This window comes from Heterodontus francisci, chromosome 30, assembly GCF_036365525.1.
Source record: "Heterodontus francisci isolate sHetFra1 chromosome 30, sHetFra1.hap1, whole genome shotgun sequence".
Lineage (NCBI taxonomy): Eukaryota > Metazoa > Chordata > Chondrichthyes > Heterodontiformes > Heterodontidae > Heterodontus > Heterodontus francisci.
Window position 1 is genome coordinate 51,185,562 of NC_090400.1, and position 25,697 is coordinate 51,211,258.

At 43.7% G+C, this 25,697-nt stretch overlaps 1 protein-coding gene across 2 annotated transcripts in view; it reads left to right on the forward strand.

Annotated features, from left to right (window-relative positions):
- The window catches only part of akap1b (A kinase (PRKA) anchor protein 1b), a 62,666-nt gene that overhangs the window by 721 nt on the left and 36,248 nt on the right, over positions 1 to 25,697 (forward strand). The window lies entirely within an intron of this gene.

Consider the following 25,697-nt stretch of genomic DNA (forward strand, 5'->3'; position numbering starts at 1 on the left):
TAAATGATTGGGGGATGGTCAGGCCTTGGAGCTGGGGCTTTAAAACATCCTGAGGTATTTAATTACTTCAGGTGTTGTCTAGAATTGGCTTCAATTCATAGTTTCTCAATGATAAATAACATTGCTTTGTGTTGTATATTTGTATTTTTAGTGCAGGGCAAATACAGAAATACCCGACACATAGTTGTTCCACATGTGCATTGAAGACTTGTCTGTTCGTTGGCTTTCACTCTTTTTGGCACAGGACATGCCAGTCATGTTGCCTGTTCCCTGATGTGCCCTTTGTGGCAACAAGAAACTTGTTGCAAGATGAGCTTTGCGTCTATTGTAATTGGAGCTGATTGAAATGGTTTATTCCTACTTTCACTTAGCTATGATTCAGCCTTTCTTCCAAGTGCAAAAATGGTTGCTAATTAGGAGGAGTACACTGGCTTGATGGTGAGCAGTACTTGGGTCATCTGTAACAGCGTAGACACTTTGAAAATCACTTTTAGGAATTGTACCTAAACGGGTAACTGGCAAATACCAACCTAAATCTGATTGTTCGGCTATCCTTTTAACCTTTGTAACACTGAAAATGACTCTAGTGGATGGAAACTTCAAAGTAGTCACCACTTCAGCATCGATATTCAGATTCCTAGTACCCCATTAGGGAGGCAGTGGTGTAGTGGTAATGTCACTTGACTAGTAACCCAGAGATAAAAACAAGAAATACTCAGGTCTGGCAGCATCTGTGGAGAGAGAAGCAGAGTTAACATTTCAGGTCAGTGACCCTTCATCATTGTAATCCAGAGCCCTGGCTCTGGAGACATGGGTTCGAATACCACCAAGGCAGATGGTGAGCTTTGAATTCAGTTAATAAATCTGAAATTAAAAAGCTAATCTAATCATAAAACCATTATTGATTGTTGTAAAAATACATCTGGTTCACTAATGCCTTTTAGGGGCAAGGAAATCTTCTGTCCTTACCTGGTCTGGCCTACATGTGACTCCAGCCAGACCCACAGCAATGTGGTTGACTCTTAAAATGCCCCCTGAAATGGCCTAGTAAGTTCCTGGGAAAATTTGGGATGGGCAAGAAATGCTGGCCTAGCCAGCAGTGCCCACTTCCCACAAAATGAATTTTTAAAGTATTGTATTTTTTAACCTTTCATTGGATATTCTGTTGAGAACGGTGCAGTTAGATTTAAAGTGTGCTATGTGGAAGTAACAAATCGGGTTACTTTTGATTTAACCAATTGCTATCTATTTTGCCTTTTCAGTGTTGAAATCACTACTGTTGTGATTATGCTAATAGATACATCTTGAAATGGACTACTTTATGTCCTTTGGCTGTGCCATTGCCCCTCCCAAAATTAATTGATCATGTTTCTGTACAAACATGTCTTGTGTCAGACTCTGTTTAGCTGGTGCGTTTCATTGTTCGCAACCAAGGTGAGTTTAGGTTAGAACCGAGCCAGCAGATCTGTGGGAATTTTGCCATTGATGCTTCGGTCTATTTGAGAGCTGGTGCTGTAACCTGGCTGCAGGGTTTATATTGAAGCCTGTAACAATGCTAATTATGTTGACTGGAGGAGAGTGAATGAGAGGAGGGCAGGATAAGCAGGCAAACTTACTCCTTCAAAGGGTGTAACTGGAGGGGGAGAAAAGTTGAGACTTGGCAGACTTGAGTGTAGAATTTTACTTATTTTAAGCCCAAATTAAGTGAAATTTTGACTTAATTTATTTGCATGCAGTTGTTTCCACTTCTGTTTGTTTCTGCTTTTGTAAGTTGAAGTCTGGTTTGAGGGAGGTGGGTGTTATGAACATCATAACATGAGAAATGGGAGCAGGCCCCTCAAGCCTGCCTTGCCATTCAATATGATTATGGCTGATCTGTCCCAGACCTGAACTCTTCTTTCATGCCAGCTTCTCATAGCCCTCAACTCCCTGATATTTCAAAAATCTATCTACATCCTCTTTAAATACTTTGTGATCCAGCCTCCACAACTCTCTCGGGTAGAGAAGTCCAGACGTTCACTTCCCTCTGAGAAGAAATTCCTTCGTATCTCCATTTTAAATGTGTCCCCTTATTCTGTAACTATGTTCCCTAGTTCGAGATTCCCCCACTAGTGGAAACATCTTCTCAACATCTACCCTGTCAATCCCCCTCAGATGCTAGTACGTTTCAATAAGATCACCCCTCATTCTTCTAAACTCTAATCAATAAAGGCCTAACCTATTTAGCCGTTCTTGATAAGTCAACCCCTTCATCCCAGAAATCAGCTGAATGAATCTCTTTTGAACTGTCTCCAATGCCAGTATATCCTTCTTAAATACGGGGACCAAAACTATACACAGTACTCCAGGTACAGCCTCACCAACACCCTGTACAGTTGTAACAAGACTTCCCTATTTTTAAACTCCAACCCCCTAGCAATAAAGGCCAAAATTGCATTTGCCGCCTTAATTACATGCTGCACCTGCATGCTAACTGTGCTGCACTTTTTTGAGTCTCTCCATTTAAAAAATCTGCCTTTTGATTCTTTCCTATCAAAGTGCATGACCTCACTTTCCTACATTAAACTCCATGTCAAGTTTTTGCCCACTCACTCAACCCATCTATATCTCCTTGCAAATTCCTTATGTCCTCATCACATGCTCTCCCACCTATTTTTGTATCGTCAGCAAATTTGGATATATTACACTCTGCCCCCTCCTCCCAAGTCATTAATATAGATAGTAAATAATTGTGAGACCCTAGGACTGATCCTTGTGGCACTCCACTAGTTATGTCTTTCCAACCTGAAAAAGACCCATTAATCCCGACTGTCTTCTGTGAGTTAACCAATCCTCAATCCATGTTAATACATTACCCCCAATACTGTGAGCTCCTATCTTGTGCAATAATCCTTTATGTGGCACCTTATCGAATACCTTCTGGAAATCTAAATACATTACATCTACCGGTTCCCCTTTATCAACTCTTTTTGTTATATTCTCAAAGAACGTTAGCAAATTTGTCACACTATTTCCTTTCACAAAACCATGTTGACTCTGTTAGATTGCGTTAAACTTTTCTAAATGTCCTGCTATTTCTTCCTTAATAATGGACTCTAGCATTTTCCCAACGACCAATGTTAGGCTGACTGGCCTATAGTTTCTTGCTTTTTGTCTCCCTCCCTTCTTGAACAGGTGTCACATTAGCGGTTTTCCAATCTGCTGGGACCCTCCCGGAATCCAGTGAGCTCTGGAATATTTCGACCAATGCCTCCACTATCTCTGCAGCCTCTTCCTTTAAAACCCTTGGATGCAGGCCATCAGGTCTTGGCGCCTTTTCTGCCTTTAGTCCCATTAGTTTGTCAAATACTTTGTCCCTCGTGATAGAGACTGTTAAAAGATCTTTCCTTCCATTAGCTCCTTGCTTATCTGATATCTGTGGGATGTTTATAGTGTCCTCCACCCTAAAGACCGATGCAAAATTTTGATTTAAATTATCTGCCATTTCCCTGTTATCAATTCTCCAGTGGTGTCCACCAAGGGTCCCATGCTCACTTTAGCTACTCTTTTTATATACCTTTTTTATTTTTTTTATTTGAGATACAGCACTGAAACAGGCCCTTTGGCCCATTGAGTCTGTGCTGACCAACAACCACCCATTTATTCTAACCCTGCAGTAATCCCATATTCCCTATCACCTACCGACGCTAGGGGCAATTTACAATGCCCAATTTACCTATCAACCTGCAAGTCTTTGGATGTGGGAGGAAACCGGAGCACCCGGCGAAAACCCACGTGGTCACAGGGAGAACTTGCGAACTCCGCACAGGCAGTACCCAGAATTGAACCCGGGTCCCTGGAGCTGTGAGGCTGCGGTGCTAACCACTGTGCCGCCCCTTTTGCTGTTGTGTTTATATTTCTTGCCAATTTACTTTCATAATCGGTTTTCTCCCTTATTAACTTTTAAGTCATAGGCTGTTGGTTCCTAAAAATTCCCAATCCTGTGGCCTACCACGAGTTTTTGCCGCTTTGTATGCCTTTGTTTTTGGTTGGATACTCTCCGTGACCGCCTTTGTTAACCATGGGAGGTTCATCCTTCTCATCGAGCCCTTTTTTGACTGGGATAAATTTTTGCTTAGCGTTACAAAATATCTGCTTAAATGTGTGCCACTGCTCATCCACTGACTTTCCCCTTAGTCTATTTTCCCAGCCCGCTTTAGACAACTTTCTTCATACCTCCGTAATTGCCCTTGTTTGAGTTGAGGACACTGGTTTGAGACCCGAAGTTGAAATTCTACCATGTGATCACTACCCCCCAGAGGATCCTTAACTACGATATCTTATTAATCCTACCTCATTACACATTACTAGATCTAAAATAGCCTGTACCCGGATAGGTTCTGCAATGTATTGCTCTAAGTAACAATCTTGTGGCCACCAGTTTGGAGGGCTTGGAGGCAATATAGAACTGTTTTATCTGTGGAAGGGAGCTCAACGATCAAAGCCTATTTGTTGTTTTCAAGGGGGATTCTGAGTGTTTCCTGGGCGATTCAGATTATAATTTTAACTATGTATTGAGCAAGCTCTTTGGAAGCCATTCAGCATGTGTCAACGTTTCTGTTTCTCAACAGACATTTGCAGGTGTGGAATTAAAGCACTGTTTCATTAGGATGTTTACAATAATGTAAACTAGTTAAGACTTATGGAGAAACTGTTTCCTCCTGGTGAAGTCTAGAACAAAGTGACATCACCTTTAAAGTTAGGACTTGGCTGTTGAGGGGTGATGGTAGGGTAGTGGAAATCTGGAACTCCACCTCCCCTTTTGCCCTACCCCCAGGAAAACAAACATGAGGCTGGGGGTCAATTGAACATCTGTGTATTTTTTTTATAGGGAAGAGTGTGGAGGGATATGATGTCATGGACAGTAGATTAGAGTTAAGATACATGTCAGCCATGATTGAGTTGAATGGTGGGACAGGCTTGAGGGGCTGAATGTCACCATAGGAATAGGTGACCAATGTGTAAATAGCCACATGGTGCATATATGCAGTTAACAAGTAAGCAACGTTCTAGCTACAAACCATCAATATTGGAAGCTGGTCTGCACACGTTTGAGGGGGAAGAGGGGTAATGATTGACAAGAGTTTAGAATACAGCAAAGGCTGTGGCCGCTGACAACATCCCAGCTGTAGTGCAGAAGACCTGTGGCCCAGAACTGGCTGTGTCCTGAGCTGTTCCAGTACAGCTACAACACTGGCATTTACCCATCAAAGTGGAAAATTGCCCAGGTATGTCCTGTCCACAAAAATCAGGACTAATCCCACCGAGCCAATTACCACCCTATCCGTCTACTCCCAATCATCAGCAAAGTGATGGAAAGGGTTGTCGACTGTGCTATCAAGTGGCACTTGCTCAGCAATAATCTGCTCACTCGCACTCAGTTTGGGTTCTGCCAGGGCCACCCAGCTCCTGACCTCGTTACAGCCTTGGTTCAAATGTGGACAAAGGAGCTGAACTCCAGAGGGGTAGTGACTGCCCCAGACATCAAGGCAGCATTTGACAGTTTTGCTAATGCTCCTTTATGCCATATTCAATGAGTCAATGGGAATCTGGGGAGGTGTTGGTGGGGAGAGCTCTCTACTGGTTGGAGTCATATCTACCACAAAGGAAGATGGTTGTGGTTGTTGGAGGTCAATCGTCTCAGTCCCAGTGCATTACTGCAGGAGTTCCTCAGGGTAGTGTTCTAGGCCTAAACATCTTCTGCTGCTTCTTCAATGACCTTCCCTCCATCATAAGGTCAGAAGTGGGGATGTTTGATTGCAGTGTTCACCATTTGTGACTCCTCAGATACTGAAGCAGCCAGTGTCTATATGCAGCAAGACCTGAATGACATCCAGGCTTTGGCTGATGGGTAGCAAGTAACATTCAAGTCAAACAAGTGCCAGGCGATGACCATCTCAAACAAGAGAATCTGACCATTTCCCCATGACATTCAATGGCATTATCACTGCTGCATCCCCCACTATCAACATTATGGGGGTCACCATTGACCAGAAATTGAACTGGACCAGCCACATAAATGTTGTGCCTACAAGAGCAGGTTGGAGGCTGGGAATTCTACAGGTAACTCTCCAAAGCCTGTTCACCATCTACAAGGCAAAAGTCAAGAGTGTGGTGGAATACACTCCATTTGCCTGACTGGGTGCCACTCCAACAACACAAGCTTGACACCATCCAGGGCAAAGCAACCCACTTCACCATGGTGCACGCTGCTGACACTGCCCATATACAAGATACATTGCGGCAATTCACCAAGGTTCCTTCGACAACACCCTCCAAACCTGCCACCTCTACCACCTAGAAGGACAAGGGCAGCAGACGCATAGGAACACCACCACCTGCACATTACACTCCAAGTCGCGCCATCCTGACTTGAAACTATATCGCCGTTCTTTCACTGTTGCTGGGTTCAAAAACATGGAACTCACTTAAAGGTGCTGTGGGAGTACCTGCACCAGATGGACTGCAGTGCTTCAAGGTGGCTAACCAACACCTTCTCGAGGGCAATTAGGGATAGGCAACAAAGACCCATGTCCCATGAAAGAAAAAGTGGAGGAGGAGGTTGCTAAGAGCTTCATTTGCATGTGGCCACAAAAATGGTGCTTCCCAACATCTGGTTCGCTTGTGATTTCTCCTTGATGTCTACCAGCAGTAGGGAGGGTACTTATTGAGCTGGGTCTCTGCTCCAGACAAACCTTGGGGCTAGTAGCAGCAGTTGGATTATGAAAGATTGCCAGGCTTCTGTAATGGGGAAATTGATTCTTTAAGTGGAATCCTTTTCACAATTGCATTTGAAGTGATAATTTTCCTTCAGTATGATTTTTACTTCCCTCAGATGTGTAAATGACTTTACCTCCTTAAGTTGCTTGGACTTAATGATTTGTTTTCATTTGATGTGCAAGTGTCAACTGCACTTTGATAAAGAACCTGGGAAACAAAGTGACTGTTTGAAAGGTTAAGCACTGCTAGTAAACAGTTTTCAAAGAGCTGGCTCCATCAAAGCACTAGTTGCTGACTGGAATTGTAACTTGAGTAAATTTAGTGTTGCATTCACTTTGAAATGAGTGGTACAGATGAGAGTCTTATTTCTGTATGGGTGTGAAATGGCTTTGCCACTTTGTGCTATCTACTTTTTCTCTTGGAAGCTGCTTCATGCTCCAGTGGTGCCAAGTTCCCCCTGTTTTAATCATTGGATGGATATTATGCCACTGCATGTGGAGTTGCTGCTAAGTCGTCTGTAATTTTTTTTTTTGTAATTCCATAGTTGTGGACAGATGGAGAAGCTTTGGTTTGTTCTCCTTAGGGAAAATTTTCAGATTTGTTAGATGCTCAAAAGCATGAGGGGTCCAGACAGTCGATGGAGAAACTGTTCCCATTGGTGGAAGGGTTGAGAACCAGAGGATGGGGGTTTAAGGTGGTTGGCAAAAGAATCAAAGGTGACCAAGTGGTTAGGATTTGGAATATACTGCCTGAGTGTGGTGAAGGCAGGTACAACCCTGGTTTTCAAAAGGGAATTGGAAACTACCTGAAAGGGAAGTTTTGCAGGGTGACAGGGAAAGGACTAGGGTGGGTTGTGCGTGGTAGTGGTAGGGTGGCACAGTGGCGCAGTGGTTAGCACCGCAGCCTCACAGCTCCAGCGACCCAGGTTCAATTCTGGGTACTGCCTGTGTGGAGTTTGCAAGTTCTCCCTGTGTCTGCATGGGTTTCCTCCGGGTGCTCCGGTTTCCTCCCACATGCCAAAGACTTGCAGGTTGATAGGTTAATTGGCCATTATAAATTGCCCCTAGTATAGGTAGGTGGTAGGGAAATATAGGGACAGGTGGGGATGTGGTAGGAATATGGAATTAGTGTAGGATTAGTATAAATGGGTGGTTGATGGTCGACACAGACTCGGTGGGCCGAAGGGCCTGTTTCAGTGCTGTATCTCTAAAACTGAATTGGCATGGAGCGAATGGCTGCTTTCTGTACTGTAACCATTCTGATTCTATTTTTGTGCTCAGCAGGCTTTCTTCGCTGGAATAATAGCGCTGAAGTACAAGGACAAATCTATCCAGACAGTACATACAGTCCCCCTACCACTGGCCCTGTCCTTGCCTAGCTTGGGCACAGAATTGGTCAAATGACTCCCACCAATGTTCTCCTTGAAGCTGCTCGAGTATCTCCAGGTCCCTGTACAGAAATCAGCCCATTTAAATTATTGCACATGTGCTATCATGCAAAAAAATTTTGAAGGATCGCACATTTAAACAAATTGCCCATGCCTGGTAGAAAAGTATTAAAGGGAACGTTGGACCAACCATTTGACAATACCATAGGAGTGCATTACATAGGCACTGCTTATAATGTATTAAACTGACTGACTATTTTGGGCAGTTTTAGGAAGTACTTATCCCTCTACATGTCAATTTTAAACACCACTGCTGATGTTAGGTGCAGTCTGATATTTGAGCAGTTTCTCAGCTGTTTGCAACTCACTCGTGTGATTATGTTATTCATGACATTAGAGCTACAACTGCTAACTGGGGCAGTTGCCAAGTGAGATTTGTTTGATTTTCAACTTAGTTTTTTTTTCCCATCCACTTTGTAAACTGGGAAAACCACACAAACACTAACATTCCTACAGTCGCGCACAACTCAACTCCGCTCATGAGAGCTACTATTATGGGGTCAAGTAATACCAGTGGCCTTTGTCTGCAAAAGTGGGCAATAAAATTGCCACTCTGAATTTGGATTTTAACATCTAGTTTGTCGCAGTGCTATTTCCCAGAGACAGTGGCCCCCAGAGAGCATTTGGTAGGTTGTGCACCCACCTACCACGGTGCCAATCCTGCTGAGCTTATTCCCTGCCCCCCCCTTGTGAAAAGTGTCTGCAATGGTCCAGTGATGTGGAACTTTCACCCCTGCACTCCAGTGATTGGTTTATTGCTCCTAAAATGGGATTAATTTGAAGCGCATGCTAATTCATGTAGTTCCAGAATGGGTGCGCTTGCACATTCTGCCCTCAAATAGATTTTTATTCAAATTAATGTGAATTATACAGACCTGACTTGTATTTTTGTTGGGTGGGGAAGAGAATTTTGGAGCAGTTGTTGACTTAATTGTATGTACCAAAGTCATAATGAATTAAGTGCAACAGTTTAAATTGAATATAATGTCTACCTTGGGTAGACTAGCTGTGAAGACGGTGTAGTGACTCTTCGCTTGGGTGGTCCTGAACCTATATTTACTTTTAACTGTATACTTATTTTAGAGATGCTTGTCTCAGGTGATCAGGTTGCATAAGTGGTTATTTTGGGTGCTTTTCCTATTGAGCAATAGAACAAAGAACAGTACAGCACAGGAACAGGCCATTTGGCCCTCCAAGCCTGCGCTGATCTTGATGCCTGCCTAAACTAACACCTTCTGCACTTCCGGGGCCCATATCCCTCTATTCCCTTCCTATTCATGTATTTGTCAAGATGTCTCTTAAACGTCACTATCGTATCTGCTTCCACCACCTCCCCTGGCAGCAAGTTCCGGGCACTCACCACCCTCTGTGTAAAAAAACTTGCCTCGCGCATCCCCTCTAAACTTTGCCCCTCGCACCTTAATCCCATGTCCCCTAGTAACTGACTCTTCCACCCTGGGAAAAAGCTTCTGACTATCCACTCTGTCCATGCCGCTCATAACTTTGTAAACCTCTATCATGTCGCCCCTCCACCTCCGTCGTTCCAGTGAAAACAATCCGAGTTTATCCAACCTCTCCTCATAGCTAATGCCCTCCAGACCAGGCAACATCCTGGTAAACTTCCTCTGTACCCTCTCCAAAGCCTCCACGTCCTTCTGGTAGTGTGACGACCAGAATTGCACGCAATATTCTAAGTGTGGCCTAACTAAGGTTCTGTACAGCTGCAACATGACTTGCCAATTTTTATACTCTATGCCCCAACCGATGAAGGCAAGCATGCCGTCTTGACTACCTTGTCCACCTGCGTTGTCACTTTCAGTGACCTGTGGACCTGTACGCCCAGATCTCTCTGCCTGTCAATACTCCTAAGGGTTCTGCCATTTACTGTATACCTCCCACCTGCATTAGACCTTCCAAAATGCATTACCTCACATTAGTCCGGATTAAACTCCATCTGCCATTTCTCCGCCCAAGTCTCCAACCGATCTGTATCCTCTGACAATCCTCATCATTATCCGCAACTCCACCAACCTTTGTCATCCGCAAACTTACTAATCAGACCAGCTACATTTTCTTCCAAATCATTTATATATACTACAAACAGCAAAGGTCCCAGCACTGAACCCTGCGGAACACCACTAGTCACATCCCTCCATTCAGAAAAACACCCATCCACTGATACCCTCTGTCTTCTATGACCGAGCCAGTTCTGTATCCATCTTGCCACCTCACCTCTGATCCCGTGTGACTTCACCTTTTGTACCAGTCTGCCATGTGGGTACTTGTCAAAAGCTTTACTAAGTGTCTGTGGAATATCTTGCTGCTAGGGAGAGGGTTGGTTTTTTTCCTCCTCCTGTGCTCTGGACTTATTAATTGGGCTAAGTGCTGAGAGGAGCTGCCATGTTGTCTAGTAATTTCGCACTCTGATCTCTGGTACATCTGCCATTGTTGGCTGCGTCTTCAGTCGCCTCACTCTTGGGAATCCTCCTCTCCACCTCCACTCCTCCCATTTTAAGGCCCTATTGGGCCAAACTTTTCACCACCTCGCCCATAACTAATATTCCCTCCATTGACACTGTGCTCAATGTTTTTCTTTCCAGCTTCTTTGTGAGGCTTTTCTATGTTAAAAGATGCTCTAAGGTGTCACAGTAGCATGGTGACTAAGTATGAGGGCTGCAGTGAATGCCAAATAGACATGATCAGCAAGAAGCTCAGACTTCACTGCCTTTAGATGAACTGTAATTGCTCCCTCTTTTTCCCCCTGCAAATGCTGTGTTCCCATGTTGGTAGCCTCTTCGGTACCCCTCTTGAAGTTAGCCATTTTTCACATTTGTTGCATCATGCCCAGGCTGTGCTCAGTCCCATCACACTTGACACACCCACACAGGATTGATAGCGGATCTAGCTGTTTAGTGAGCAGGAATTCAAGCTGTGCCAGGGCCGGATGGGATGCATCCTAGTATCCTGAGGGAGATTGAAGAATAGATTAGTGATTTTCCCCTATGTTTTATTTGAGGGCTGTATTGAGTGTGGATGTGTGCAGGAGGGCTGAAGATTAGTTAGTTTAACATCCTGGTAGGGAAAAGTGGCCTCAGCCACCCACCCAGTACCTGTGCTAGTAACACGTGTTGAAGAAAAAGCTCCCTTTGCTTTGAATGAAACTGGTAAATTGTAAAAGTACACAAACTGTTGCAGACTCTACCTAGGCCTGTAGATATTTCACCAATTTCTGCATGCTGCAATAAGTGTGACTGAAGTAGGATGGAGACAGATGGGTTGAACTAATGTAGGCATTACTTATGAAATGGTCGGTAAATTGGCATTGAGGGCATTAACCTGCCCACTTTGGTTTCCAACTCTGTTTTATCCGAGTTGGGAGAATGTAGCCAAAATATGCATTTAATGCTGTACTTCTCCCTCCTTCACAGCTAGTCTAGGTGTTTTTCAGATATATTTGTGTAACTTGGACAGTCAACATGCATTTAGTTTCCATCTTTGGCAGCTGTATGGGCTGAATGCAAATTCTGCTTCATTCGGAAAGCTGAATTTTTCACTAGTTTTTATCACAATTAAAAGCTGGTATGACCGAGACGGGAGGAGTGCACTGTCTCGCCCTAGTTCTGCTTCTCCACAGGTCACAACATATATTTAAATGTTTACCCAGTTACCGATACAGTCATACTCTTTATCCCAGAATGAACAAAATTATCAGTTTCTTATAACAAATTGAACAAATTTGCATTGAAAGGGAGGGGGATATTAGCTGTTTTAACGGGCTTAAAAAGTGGATAAATCCCAGGCCCAGATGAGATGTATCCTAGGCTGTTGTGTGAGGCAAGGGAGGTGATTGCAGGGGCTCTAGCACAAATTTTCAAGTCCTCTCTGGCCACTGCCTAGAGGACTGGAGGACAGTGTATGTGCTACCATTATTCAAGAAGGGTAGTAGAGATAAACCAGGTAATTACAAGCCAGTGAGTCTAACATCAGCAGTAGGGAAACTATTGGAACATATTCTGAGGGACAGGGTTAATCAGGGATAGTCAAAATGGCTTTGTCAGGGGGAGATTATGTCTGACATTTGGTTTAATTTTTCGAGGAGGTGACTAGGTGTGTAGATGAGGGTGAAGCAGTTGATGTAGTTTGCATGGACTTCAGTGAGGCTTTTGATAAGGTTCCGCATGGGAGATTGGTCAAGAAGGAAAGAGCCCAAGGGATCCAGGGCAAATTGGATCCAAAATTGGTTTAGTGGCAGGCAGAGGGTGATGGTCGAGGGTTGTTTTTGTGATTGGAAGCCTGTGACCAGTGGTGTACTGTAGAGATCGGTGCTGGGACCCTTGCTGTTTGTAGTGTACATTAATGATTTAGACGTGAATAAAGGAGATATGGTCAGTAAGTTTGCAGATGACATGAAAATTGGTGTCGTAAATAATGAGGAGGAAAGTGTTAGATTACAGGATGATATAGACGGGCAGAGCAATGGCAAATGGAATTTAATCCTGGCAAGTGTGAGGTGATGCATTTTGGGAGGACTAACAAGGCAAGGGAATATACAATGGATGGTAGGATCCTAGGAAGTAGAGGGCCAGAGGGACCTTGGTGTACTTGTCCATAGATCATTGAAGGCAGCAGCACGGGTAGGTAAGGTGGGTAGGAAGGCATATGGGATATTTGCCTTTATCAACCGAGGCATAGAATATAAGAGCAGGGAGGTTATGATGGATCTGTATAAAAGGCTAGTTTGGCCACAGCTGGAGTACTATATACTGTTCTGGTTGTCACACTATAGGAAGGATGTGATTGCACTGGAGAGGGTGCAGAGGAGATTCACCAGGATGTTGCCTGGGCTGAAGCATTTCAGCTATGAAGAGACACATTGGATGTGATTCTGCGATTGAACAAATTTGCTAAATGAGCCAAGGATTATGCTGACAACCAATTTAAGATTGTCAGTAGGGCTTGCAGTGTGGTGCATTTGTGCGTACTGGAGCCCCATATATTAATACACGGGGCCATGTTCTTTTTCTGGCAGACTATGCACAAACAAAATAAGTGACAGCCATTTGCCACCATTGATCAAGGCATTGCCCTGAGGAATCAGTCAAGCTGTCAGGTTAACTGCCAAGCTTTGTTTGAAATTTAAACCGATCAGTAACTGTAAACTGGTGCTTTCTCCATAGCAATGCCTCCACCAATCAGAGTTCACTTGCCAACAAATCAGCACTCTTTTCATACAGCATAAGTTAAAACCGAAAATAGGAGCAGGAGTCAGCCCTTCGGGGCCTACTCTGCCTTTCATAAAAGATCATGGCTGATCGTCTAATTCAGTACCCTGTTCCTGCTTTCTCCACATGTACCTTGATCCCTTTGGCATTAAGAAATATATCTATCTCCTCCTTGAATATATTGAATGACGTGACCTCCACTGCTTTCTGCAGTAGAGAATTCAACAGGTGCACCATTCTCATTATTTCGGTTCTAAATGGCATGCCCTGTATTCTGAGGCTGTGACCCCTGGTTCTAGACTCCCCAGCCATTGGGAACATCCCTGCATCTAGCCTGTCTAGTCCTGTTAGAATTTTATAGGTTTCTGAGATCCCCTCTCATTCTTCTGAACTCTAGTGAAAATTGGCCTAGTTGACCCAATCTCTCTTCATACGTCAGTCCTGCCATCCCAGGAATCAGCCTAGTAAATCTTCTTTGCACTCCCTCCATGGCAAGAACACCCTTCCTCAGATAAGGAGACCAAAACTGTGCACACTACTCCAGATGTGGTCTCACCAAGGCCCTGTATAACTGCAGTAAGACATCCTTGCTCCTGTACTTTTCCCTTACATTGGGTTATTGTGGATTGCCCTGATGAGTGCAAGACGAAAAGCTTCAACATGTCTCTATTTTCAGCAATATGCAATCAAATCTACTGTGAAGCTGTTCATAGATTACCAGCTTCAACACTGGTGTGGAGAGAATATTAGTGCCAGAGATTTTTTGAGCACTGATGCATTGCTGTCTTCTGGATTTTAGACAGATCAGATAGAGGTTGCTACTAATTATTGGCACCTCTCAGTCTGATCAATTTCAGTTGTCAGAAATGCCCTTCACTTGTATTTCCACTGCAGTGAGAAAATGTGGATGCTGGCATTTGCTTGTGGCCTTCAGTACAATGCTTACTGTTTGAGTGTTCAATCTATTGTCCTCGAAGCACTGGCAATTCAGCCCTACTTGTATTTACTGACTTTGTATTTTAAATTCAGGGGCCTGGAGGCTTGAACATAAGCAATAGCAGGAGTAAGCCACGTGGCCCCTTGAGCTTGCTCTGCCGTTTAATACAATCATGGCTTGTGATCGGCCTCAACTCCATTTTCCTGCCCTATAACCGATTCCCTTGTGCAAAAATCTGTCAACCTCAATCTTGAATATAGTCAGCTGTGCATCTATAGCTCTCTGGAGTAGACAATTGCCAAGATTCACAGCCCTTGGGGAAGATATTTCTCCTCCTCAGTCCTAAATGGCCAAACCCTTATCCTGAGACTGACCCCTAGTTCTAGATTCGCCAGCCAGGAGGAACAGCATTTCAGCATCTACCTTATCCAGTCCTGTATGGATTTCGATTCAGAGAATTTTGGACTCCAGAGAATATAGGCCCATTCTACTCGAGCAGAAAGATGTATAAAATGAGGCTGCTATCTTGCCTTAGATTAGATTAGAGATACAGCACTGAAACAGGCCCTTCGGCCCGCCGAGTCTGTGCTGACCATCAACCACCCATTTATACTAATCCTACACTAATCCCATATTCCTACCAAACATCCCCACCTGTCCTGAAATTTCCCTACCACCTACCTATACTAGTGACAATTTTTTTAATGGCCAGTTTACCTACCAACCTGCAAGTCTTTTGGCTTGTGGGAGGAAACTGGAGCACCCGGAGAAAACCCCCGCAGACACAGGGAGAACTTGCAAACTCCACACAGGCAGTACCCAGAATCGAACCCGGGTTCCTGGAGCTGTGAGGCTGCAGTGCTAACCACTGCGCCGCCTTATTGGATAAATATTAAATAAAAGCCTTCAGGTTTGTTAATATCAAACCTGAGATACACACTTAATGCGGCACCTCATCAGACCCCTTTCCTATCCTGAGTGGCGTGAAACAGGGCTGCGTTCTCGCACCTACTCTGTTTGGGATCATCATCTCCCTGCTGCTCTCACACGTGTTCAAGTCTTCAGAAGAAGGAATTTTCCTCCACACAAGATCAGGTGGCAGGTTGTTCAACCTTGCCCGCCTAAGAGTGAAGACCAAAGTATGGAAAGTCCTCGTCAGGGAACTCCTCTTTGCTGACGATGCTGCATTAACATCTCACTGAAAAGTGTCTGCAGAGTCTCATCAACAAGTTTGCGGCTGCCTGCGACGAATTTAGCCTAGCCATCAGCCTCAAGAAAATTAACATCATGGGACAGGACGTCAGAAATGTTCCATCCATCAATATCGGCGACCACACTCTGGAAGTGGTTCAAGAGTTCACCTACCTAGGCTCAACTATCACCAGTAACCTGTCTCTAGATGCAGAAATCAACAAGCGCATGGGAAAGGCTTCCACTGCTATGTCCAGACTGGCCAAGAGTGTGAGGAAAATGGCGCACTGACACGGAACACAAGTCTGAATGTATCAAGCCTGTGTCCTCAGTACCTTGCTCTACAGTAGCGAGGCCTGGACAAACTATGTTAGCCAAGAATGACATCTCAATTCATTCCATCTTCGCTGCCTCAGGAGAATCCTTGGCATCAGGTGGCAGGACCACATCTCCAAAACAGAAGTCCTTGAGGCGGCCAACATCCCCAGCAGATACACCCTACTGAGTCAGTGGTGCTTGAGATGGCTTGGCCATGTGAGCTGCGTGGAAGATGGCAGGATCCCCAAGGACACATTGTACAGCGAGCTCGCCACTGATATCAGACCCACCGGCCGTCCGTGTCTCCGCTTTAAAGACGTCTGTAAACGCGACATGAAGTCCTGTAACATTGATCACAAGTCGTGGGAGTCAGTTGCCAGCGATCGCCAGAGCTGGCGGGCAGCCATAAAGGTGGGGCTAAAGTGTGGCGAGTTGAAGAGACTGAGCAGTTGGCAGGAAAAAAGACAGAAGCGCAAGGGGAGAGCCAACTGTAACAGCCCCGACAACCAATTTTATCTGCAGCACCTGTGGAAGAGTCTGTCACTCTAGAATTGGCCTTTATAGCCACTCCAGGTGCTTACCCATTGTCTCCCGAGACCAGGAAGACAAAGAAAAAAAGAAACTTGGCGTGTTATGACTAGGTGAGAAAGGGGTCTAGGGCTCCCCTTTCGGCTTTTTCCTGATTTGGCTGTAACAGCATTTAACCTTTTTAAAAAGTGTCTTTTTAGTTTCCCCTCCGTGAGTCCTTGCTCACTGCTCTCTAATTGTAAAGAAATCAGCCAGACAGGTTTTCTTAAACTTGCGCTTTCCTTATTTAAACTCATTAACCTTAAAACTCCAACTCAGTTAAAACTACTAAAAATATGCGTTGTGACCACACTAGCATGCATATGCAATAAACTCTCATACAGAGGAGGGAAAAGAATTGGGGGTGGGGGTAGGTTTGAAGTAGATGGAATTCAGTTACTGGTTTTGGTTTGGATGTGAATTCTATGAAGTTAAGTCTTACAATTCTCGTTGGGGCTCAGTGCACACGTTCAAACTTGTTTTGCTGCTACCAGAAGGCTGCAAGGGTCTTCTGTCCTGAGGCTTAAGTTACTTCTGTGGGTGCTTGGAACTTTGCATGAGAGAGACCTTGTTTCTCTTTGGTCTTCAAAAGCAGTCTGTCCAAAACTGAATTGTGCTCACAGTAAAATCAATTCCCAGGTTGGCCAGCAAGTTAGTCGTGTGACTAGCTTTGTTTGAGACCACATCGTCTGAGTTTTGTTGATTCTTCAAAGCTTACCAGACCCACTTTTTTGGGGGTGGGGGGGGAGAATTTGGAATGGAATGCTGGCTGTTAGACCATGACTGTGTCTTTTGATCATCGCTATTGACCAAACCCATCTGGCTGATTGGATCAGGGAGCACTTCCATTGTCTCTCTGTGCAACTGTGTCTCAGAATGCAAATGTGCAGCCATGTTTTCAGCCACTGCTGTGTTTTTAAATGTTTTCAATGTCCAGTAAGCATTCAAATAGTGTTCCATATGACAAAATTAATGTTTCCGTTTGGCAGGTGTGGTTTCCGTCACAGCCTTCAGACCACCATTATGTAGTTTTATGCGTTCTGTCCAGGCTGAATCTTTAGATGAGCCCCTTGTAGCTTATTGTCTCGTCACTTGAAATCTTGCCATGGCCTTGCTTCCCATCTGACTCTCCCCACTTAGCATGGTTAAGATATTTTCTGCCTCCAGTTGACGAAGGCACGTAGATAAGCAGATCTACCCCCCCGGTCCTGTTTTGCTCTCCTTCACGCTGAAGCCGATGGTAACTGCTTCCCAAGCTAAACAGACTGAAGATGAAGTCAACAAAGGTAAATTAACTTGAGTTTTCGTAGGCCAACTTAAACCAGGATAAGTTCCAGCAGAGCAGCTATAGATTCTTTTGTTTTAGACTTCAGTGTTTTGAACTGTGTACAAGTGTTTGCATGCTATCTGACTTGAGATTACACTTGCTAAAGTGGAAAGTGTGTGTTGGCACATGAAACATATCATTCTGTTTTTCCTCTTCACCCGAACATGTTACTAATGTGCTACATAAAGTTTCTCGGCCATTGTTTACTTAAGTAATGCTAATCTTGGGTTTTGAACTGAACCGGTTTTATCATTGGGTTTGCTGTTGCAGATCCCTTGTGCACCAGGTGTATTCTATTTCTCTACTCCACCACCCTCCCCCCGGCCAAGATTTATTCTAAACTGAAGGTGGCTTTGTGTAATTATGAACTGCAGCAGCCGCGAAGGGATAGAGCACAGCAACTTAAGTTGTTTTTTTTTTTGTACTAGTATCTGTTTTGAAAGCCCTCAACCATTGGCTGCAACGGGGAGTTCTTTGCTCACCTGCTGCTGCATTGGCTAAAAGCCACTGCACATGGAACCGCGATGTACAGAGTTTGATCCTTGTGATGTTGATTGCCAGCAACCCTCCTCACCATTCAGACCAATGAGAACACCATTGCACCAGGAAAGGAATCTGCTTGGGTTCCTGTTGCTGTTCAGTGAGTCCTGCTTCAAAGTTTGTGCATGTGAATGTCTGACGAGACCAGGTTTTTGTTCAGCTGTGATTGTCCTCTGTTATCCTGGTCATGCATTCAGAACATTGTCGAGACTTGGGTGTGGAAATCCACTTGCTCAAGAATGTCTCGAGTTCTTCTCTTGAAAGACGTTCGGCAATTGACTGCAGATGATTAACTATAAAATAACTTGAAAAATAACTTCATATATAAACTGTTCTTAAATGTGCAGTCAGTTCTTGACAATTGAAAACTTGAGCATGGGCGGGGATGGAGAATATTTTCTACTTAAATCTACACAATTGTTTTCCTTTTAACATCTGTTCACAGAATCTTTTCAATTACTTACCAAAAGTGTTCAATCTTTTAAAGATGGGAGAGGAAGGAAGCCGTGGATTAAAATAACTTTTTTTTTTAAAAGGTACTTATTGCATTTTAGGTTTTATGTGGTGTCTCTCCTCTTAATCACCTGTGAAATCTTATCCATTATCCTTTGCCAAGCAAGCCAGCTGGATTTTGAACTGTTGCGCTTACACTCTCTCTAGATCTTTGCTTAAAAGAGGGTTTCTGTTGGGACTGGGTTAATTTGCACAAACATTCTGGCTTTTTGTGAAGGGGAGACCGTTCAGTAAAATGACTTAGTTGCCACATTCACTGCAGTTTTGTGAAGAACTTTAACATTTACTAGTGCTTTTCATGCTCTTGCGATAGCACAAAGCTTGTCGGCTGGTAATTTTGAAACGTAGTCACTGTTGCATCAGCAAACGTAGCCAGTTTGTGCATGGTAAGGCTCCATCAGCAACTGTGTAATAAATTACTGGTTAGTCTGTTTTTTTTTGGCTTTGGTTGAGGGAGGAATATATGCCAGGAAATGGGAGCGAACTCTTTGCTGAAAATAGTGTGACAGGTCCCCTTGCCCTGAACAGGTGTGTGACTAACAGCTCACCTGAGAAAGCACCTCTGATAAAATGGCACTCCAGTACAGCACTGTTCCCTAAAATTGCACGCTTGAGTCTTTGACTTGAACCCATGACTTTGACTTGAATCATGGTGCTACATTGAACCTTACCGATGTGTGCATTTTGATCTACAAGTTACTTCCTGTAGATAAAGTTCAAGCTTTGTGTTCTTTGGTCTAGATTACAATGATTCTATGCTATGCATGAGATGAGACTTCTGAAAGCTGTTTCTCATTGTTGCTGTAGCATAGAGTTTGGCTCTGAACTGTTGACAGACCTGTTAAGCGAGCGGCAGTCTTTCAGTTCTTAACTGAGTAATTTCACTGTACCACTGTTTTTCAGTTTGAGATCCTCGCAATTGTCCAGAGACTGTGGCCATCAGTAGTGGGAGGATACAACCATCTGATTCTGAAAGGGGTGCAAAATACCTTCAACCAAAAAGATCCATGAGAAAATGTACCCCTTGAAGTAATCCGTGCACACAATTTACTGAAGGCCCAAAGCAGCTGGCACTGAAATATGTTTCAGCAAGCAAAGTTTCAAGTGCATGTATAATCATTGGAGCAGTTAGTCTTCATGTTTGCATGTTTTGTATAGGGAGATTTATAGGAAGGATTTTTTAAAAACTGTTTTGGTTCAGATGATTTACAACCCCCAGTTTTATTCAACTGGGGAATGTGTAATTATTGGTGCAACTCCATAGTGGAGTTTATCATTCTTCATCCCCACCTTAACATATGAAGTTCGCTCCTTGTGTATTTCCTCAACCATGCATATACTGCAACACTTCACACGCACAGCCATCCTTACGGCCCTGCTGAGGTTGTCAGCTTAGTGGTACGTTTTGGCCTGTGCCAAGTGATTGAATCTGATTAAACTCATTCCATGTAGGACTGTTGGCATAGTGAAGCTGGCCACATCAGCTTGTGTTGCATGTTGAATTGAATCAGAGAGGTGCAACCCAGTCATATAACCTGTCTGAACCCAGAAATGCGACTGGCTAGTAGCTGGTGTGGCAAAAATTGGTTGAGGTAGCTGCACGATAGCAGTAAATTTAGTAACTGCAATTTAATTGCTAGAAGCTAAATGCATTGAAATCATATTAGAGGGATAATGAGCTTCATAAAATGGCTCCTGAGTCACCTTGTGTGCACATGCTCATCCATGGACCCATTAAATTGGAACAACTTTCTCTGCAACTGAAATACTTGATGGGAAAACTGTTGGGGTACGTTTTGTTTTCTTCCTGCTATGGGGCTGGTCACCTTCTATTGGTACTTCCTAAGTGGCCATTCATGTGAGAGATTTGAGCATCTACTTGTAGTCTTATTGTGAAGGAGGGAACATGAAGGGAGCCCTGGGCTTTTCTTCCACTATATCCTCTTGATTCTGGGTGTTGCAGCTAGTTTTAGTATGACCTATCTCACTTAAGGTTGGCCAGCTGAGTACAGACTGGGGTTTGCAGCTGAAGCAATGACTACGTCTCTACTGTGAGGAGCCATCTCCTATATATGCAATAAGATAGAGGAGCTATTGCAGAATTGAGTTGGTGGGGGGTGGGGGGGTGAGGCTTATTGGACTCTTGGTCCAAAATACTTAAATTGTAGCTTTAAAATATTTAAACATTAACCAAAGGGCTAAAACATTAACTTATTGAACAAATACCAATTAAACTTGAGTGTTCATTAGTCATGTTGCCAGTGTCTTGCTGCATGTGTACTGGAACAAATGGTGACTTCAAAGAGTCTCCTTAGTGCAAAAACCTATATGTTCCAACACACTGCATTAGCTAGCTAATTACCCAAGTGCAAACAAGTCAACCATATTCCTTTTTCTGCTGTAGTTGCTAAGGCTCTTCAGATGCCCTTGGATTTGGTGTATCATTTTGAGTAAGAAAGGGGTCAGAAAATGAGAATCAGTGTGTCAGATGTTCCTGTAGGTGTCTGGACTGAGTCCAGAGTGAAGGAAAGGAGCAGGAAGTCTGGACAGAAGCTTACTTTCATACTATGTAGAACTTTAACTGGGAAATGGTAACATCAGACCTCACAGCCCAAGTAAAGAATATGCTTTCTCTACAGTCTTTTTTAAAAGGAAAAAGAACTTAATTTTAGGAACTTTTTAAAATATCTAGTTGTGAGCAGGTTGCAGTTACTGAAACAATTGTAGAATGATGCATCACAGGAGCAGGCCATTTGGTTCATTGTGCCTCTGGCTCTGAAAGCTGTCCAGTTAGTCCCACTGCCTGCCCCTTTCCCATAGTCCTGCAAATCTCTTCCCTTTCAAAAAGCGAATTAAATACTTATTGAATCTGCTTCCAGCACCCTTTCAAGCAATGCATTCAGATCAAACTCACTATCTTTTAAAATTCTTAATTCACCTATGGGTCTTTTGCCATTTACCTTAAATGTGTCCTCTGGTTACCTGATTTCTGCCACTGGCAAGTTTCTCACTTACCCTAGGAAAACACTTCATGTTTTTGAACCACTATCATTTTCCTTTAACCTTCTCTCCTCTAAGGAGGATAATGCCACTTCTCTAGTCTCCATGTGTAACTGAAGTCCAGCATCCCCTTTTACCATTTAAAAAAAAATCTCCCCTGCACCTTCTCAGGCCCTGACATCCTCAAGAGTGATGCCCAAACTCAGACACAACACTTCAGCTTGGACTGAACCAATTAATTTTTTTAAAAATGTTTTAAAATTTTGCTAAGTGAAATACTTTGGAGTTCATAACCGTCTTAGTCACAAATTAAATTCTGCTCTCCTAGATTTGTAGTCACTTTGTCTGCCTTCCAGCATTTGATATTTTAACTATATCCTCTGCTTTGGTTTTGACTACTCGAAGTTTCCCGATCCTTTACTGGCAGTTCCAAAACATTTAATCCAGTGTTCTGTAATGACTTGCTACTGCCAGGCAAATAGGGGGATGGGAGGATCTAACTCTTCCCTTGGAAGGTGACCTTCTCGTGCACTTGTGCCCTTGTCTATTTTGGTATGAGAAGCACCACAGACTGCCTCTGTGACCCAGTTCCAGATTGATTCTTGGCCCCAATATTAAACTTGGTAAAAGCTCATCTCTCCAGCAGCCTTTATTCAACTGGGTTATTCCAGTTTATGCGACTGGCTGGATTGCTTGAAGGCTTTCCTGCTTGGCCCTTGATCTGAAGGCTACATTCTGCCCAGCCTGCTATTCAGTTGTTTTAACAGGCACCCTTGGAAGTTTGACTGGTAATGAAAGCCTTGCAGATTGGGTTTTATGTACAGTAGCAGTGCTGCAATTAGCCCCAGTGCTCTTCAGCTTCAAACAGGGAAAGCTAACATCGTCTCAGCACTCTTGATTTATATTCATCCCCTTCCTAGCATTTCCCTGCCATACAGATGCTAATGGATGTGAATCTCTTCCCCTACCCCCAACTTCTTCTCCACCCCCCCCCCCCCCCCCTGTTGCGGCTGACCCATGAATAATGACATTAGGTTATAATAGCTGTGGAACTGTGTCTAGAGGTGCTGATTTTTGCTGAGAACAGATATTTGAAAAAGAATACAATCTTTTTAAAGCACATTACTGAGCTGCTAAATATAACTCCATGTGAGCACTAAGCATTTCGACTCTATTCACATCGCAACCCAGCCAAAACCCTCACCCTTAAATCTCAAATGACTTAATCCCTTCATCTGCCTGCTCTTCTCTCTCGGGTCCAAACCTGACTGGTTACGTTGTCTCTACTGATGCTTTCGCAGTTCTGTTGTAGTTGGTGCAGAGCTTGAGATGGGTTAAGTGTGCAGAGCTAAACTGATGTAGCTGTGAAATGCTGAAGGCACTTAACTACTTTTTCCCCTCATCCTTTTTCTGCACCAACTCCTTCCAAGATAAAATTAAACTGGACTGTATCAACATTTCTTAAGGACCAACTGCAGCAGAGCTCCGAATGTTGAACAGAAAGACCACAACTCCGAAGTACTAGTGCTGGCCCAGTCTGCCTTCAGAATTTGCATGGACCGAGGACCGGCATAGAAATAGCCGGGATGCCAGTCTGGTGATCATATCATGTAAAAAGGATCAGTTGATGTCTTGCATTGAGCTTTCCAGTTTAAACCTGTATACAAGGGAGGTGGTCAGACTACATCAGCATTACTTTGCGGGTGGCGTACTGGCATTGTCACTGGACTAGTAACCCAGAGACCCAGGTATAGTTCTGGGGACATGGGTTCGAATCCCACCACAGCAGAAGGTGGAATTTGAATTCAATTAATAAATATGGAGTTTAAAGCTAGTCTAATGATGGCCATGAAACCATTGTCGATTGTTGTAAAAACCTATCGGGTCACTAATGCCCTTTAGGGAAGGAAATCTGCTTCCCTAAAGAAAGTCTGCTGTCGTTACCTGGTCTGGCCTACATGTGACTCCAGATCCACAGCAATGTGGTTGATTCTTACATGCCCTCAAAATGGCCTAGCAAGCCACTTAGTTCAAGGGCAATTAGGGAAGGGCAATAAATGCTGGCCTGGCCTGTGATGCCCACATCCCATGAAAGAATTTTTAAAAAAAACTTGTAGAACCTAGACATAACCCATAGTTTCTGACTATGATTGCCAGATTCCTTACGTTAAATGTTTGTCATGAGATTTTTTTTTCTTTTTTTGTTCATTCATAGGATGTTGGTGGCTAGGTCACCATTTATTGCCCATCCCTAATTTCCCTTGAGAAGGTGGTGGTGAGCTACCTTCTTGAACTGCTGCAGTTCATGTGGTGTAGGTACACCCACAGTGCTGTTAGGAAGGGAGTTCCAGGATTTTGACCCAGCGACAGAGAAGGAACGGCACTATAGTTTCAAGTCAGGATGGTGTGTGACTTGGATGGGAACTTGTAGGTGGTCCCATGCATTTGTCGCCCTTGTCCTTCTAGTTGGAAGAGGTTGCGGGTTTAGAAGGTGCTGTCCAAGGAGCCTTGGTGCGTTGCTGCAATGCATCTTGTAGATGGTATATGTGGCTGCCACAGTGCGTCAGTGGTGGAGGGAGTGAATGGCACCCCATCCACTATCAAGCGGGCTGCTTTGTTCTGGATGGTGTCGAGCTTCTTGAGTGTTGTTGGAGCTGCACCCATCCAGGCAAGTGCAGAGTATTCCATCACACTCCTGACTTGTGCCTTGTAGATGGTGGACAGGCTTTGGGGAGTCAGGAGTGAGTAACTTGCCGCAGGATTCCTAGCCTCTGACCAGCTCTTGTAGCTGTGCTATTTATATGGCTACTCCAGTTCAGTTTCTGGTCAATGGTAGCCCCAGGATGTTAGTGGGGGATTCTGCGATGGTAATGCCATTGAATGTCAACAGGAGTTGGTTAGGTTCCCTCTTGGTAAGGTAGATGTAACTCATCAAACTGAGTATTAGGTGCTTTGACACTGAGGGCTTGCCCTGTTCATGAGCGAGACTTACAGCAACTTATTCATTGTGAATCCATTGGTCAAACCCAACGGATGTTAACTGTAATTGCTGCATTTTGCTTGGCTTGGTCAACTAAGCAAACTGTTTATAGTGAAATTGCATGATGTACTTAATCCAGTTAATGTGCACAATACCCCTGTTGCTTATCCAGGATATCTTAATGGGTTGGAGTGGCAAAGGTGAAACCATTGCACTGGAAAGTGTAAAACAATGTTTTCTGGTTGTGATCTCCCAGTATAGGGGAACATGCAGATTTTTAAAGTGTTTTAAAAAATTAGTGGTTTGCAATGAAGTACTGGAAATGTACAGTAAACCTTCCAGCATCTGGAAAAAAAAGATGGGTAATGTTTCTGGTGGGAATTTTCATTAGAGGGTGTTTTTTTTTTCTTGCGGAAGAGGAATTGCTGTAGTGCACACAGATTGACTACAGTAGAAAAGGAAACTGAAATCTGTGTGGCTGCAACATGATTACAGCGGCAATAATAGACTTTGCCTTGACATTGTAATCAAGTGAGTGCAATGCTGTATTTACCCATTTGGAGCTGATGTATTAAGGACTGGCTTCCCCCTAGTAGAGTACACAGTTGCATTTTATATCGGTGCAAATACAACTTGCATCAGCCAAGTCAATTCTTAGTTCCTGTTGCACCAATAACTAATTGTGGATTAGTTTTCAATAGTTGTATAGATGAAAACTAATCTGATCTGAAAGTGGCTGTAAAGGTTTGAAAGTAACTGGCTACATTTCAACTTCTAAATTAAGTATTAGACAAGTTACTTGAAGGCAATTTGTAGAAAGCGGGAGTGAAGAGTCCACATGAGATTTCGTTTCTCTGATTTGATTGGAGTGATAATCTTTCCCAATTTTCCCTCAA